Source organism: Myotis davidii, unplaced genomic scaffold (assembly GCF_000327345.1).
Source record: "Myotis davidii unplaced genomic scaffold, ASM32734v1 scaffold1493, whole genome shotgun sequence".
Taxonomy (NCBI): Eukaryota; Metazoa; Chordata; class Mammalia; order Chiroptera; family Vespertilionidae; genus Myotis; species Myotis davidii.
In genome coordinates, this window is record NW_006284834.1 from 399,962 (window position 1) to 401,700 (window position 1,739).

The 1,739-nt window shown below is 41.1% G+C and overlaps 1 protein-coding gene across 2 annotated transcripts in view; it reads left to right on the top strand.

Annotated features, from left to right (window-relative positions):
* The window catches only part of ATP7A (ATPase, Cu++ transporting, alpha polypeptide), a 160,385-nt gene that overhangs the window by 132,685 nt on the left and 25,961 nt on the right, over positions 1–1,739 (top strand). The window lies entirely within an intron of this gene.

Consider the following 1,739-nt stretch of genomic DNA (forward strand, 5'->3'; position numbering starts at 1 on the left):
ATCTCTTTAGCTGACCTTCTATTCTGAATGATAGCTTTGCTGGATAAAGTAATCTTGGTTGCAGGTTCTTGCTATTCATCTCTCTGAATATTTCTTGCCACTCTCTTCTGGCCTGCAAAGTTTCTGTTGAGAAATCAGATGACAGTCTTATGGTCATTCCCTTGTAGGTAAATAACTGCTTTTCTCTTGCTGTTTTTAAGATTCTCTTTTTGCCTGGCCAGTGTGATTCAGTGGTTGAGTATCGACCTATGAACCAGGAGGTCACGGTTCGATTCCCAGTCAGGGCATATGCCCAGGTTGCAGGCTCAATCCCCAGTAGGGGGCATGCAGGAGGGCATCAATACTGCCTCAGTGTCTGTGTCCATTGGTTATGCTAATATGCATGCATACAACTCCTTTTTTTAATTTCTAACCCCCCCCTCCCCTGCCTCTTCTCTGAGGTTGGATCTATTTGATGTTTCTTCTGTGTCTCTGGGTCTATTTTTGTTCATCAGTTTATGGTGTTCATTACATTCCACATATGAGTGAGATCATGTGATACTTAACTTAAACTCTGACTGGCTTATTTTGCTTAGCATAATGCTCTCTAGGTCCATCCATGTTTCTGTTGAGAAATCAGCAGACAGTCATATGGTCATTCCCTTGTAGGTAAATAACTGCTTTTCTCTTGCTGTTTTTAAGATTCTCTTTTTGCCTGGCCAGTGTGATTCAGTGGTTGAGTATCGACCTATGAACCAGGAGGTTGCTGTTCAATTCCTGGTCAGGGCACATGCCCATTTTGTGGGCTCAATCCCCAGCAGCCCAGCAGGGGGCGTACAGGAGACAACTGATCAATGATTCTCATTGTTGATGTTTCTCTTTCTCTCCCTTTCCCTTCCTCTCTGAAATCAATAAAAGTATTTTTTTTAAAATATTCTCTTTCTGTCTTTAACCCCTGGCATTTTAATTATGATGTTTCTTTTTTGGGACTCTCTGTGCTTCCTGGACTTGTATAACGATTTATTTCGCTAGGTAGGGACGTTTTCTGTAATTTCTTCAAATACATTTTCAATATCTTGCTTTCTCTCGTCTCCTTTTGGCACCCCCATTATGCAAAATTGTCCCAGAGGCTCCTTACATTATGCTCATTTTTTTAAGATTCTTTTTTCTTTTTGTTCTGATTGGGTGTTTTTTGCTTCCTTATGTTCCAATTCATTGATTTGATTCTCAGAATCATCATCTACTCTACTGTTGAATCCCTGTAAATTATTATTTATTTCAATTAGTGTATAATTAATTTCTGACTGGTCCTTTTTCAGGTCTTTGAAATTCCCACTAAGATTCTTAAAAGTCTCACTAAGTTCCTTGAAGCTCTCATTAAGATCCTTGAGCAACCTTATAACTATTGTTTTGAACTCTATATGCAGTAGTTTGCTTGCTTCCCTTTCTTTCATTTGTGACATGTTTCTTTGTCTCTGCATTTTGGCTGCTTCCCTATCTTTGTTTCTATGTATTAGTAGAGGTGCTATGTCTCCTGGAATTGGTAGAGTAGCCTTGTGTAGAAGGTATCCTGTAAGGCCCAGTGGCTCAGTCTCCCCAGTCACCTGAGGTGGACATTCTTGGTGCACCCCCTTGTGGGCTTTGTGCACAGTCTTGTTTTAGCTATGCCTTGGTTGTTGTAGGAGCACTGGGAGGAATTGACCTCCCGCCCAATTGGCAGTGAGAATCAGCTGTGTCTGCAGTGGGAGAGCTTCTGTGCT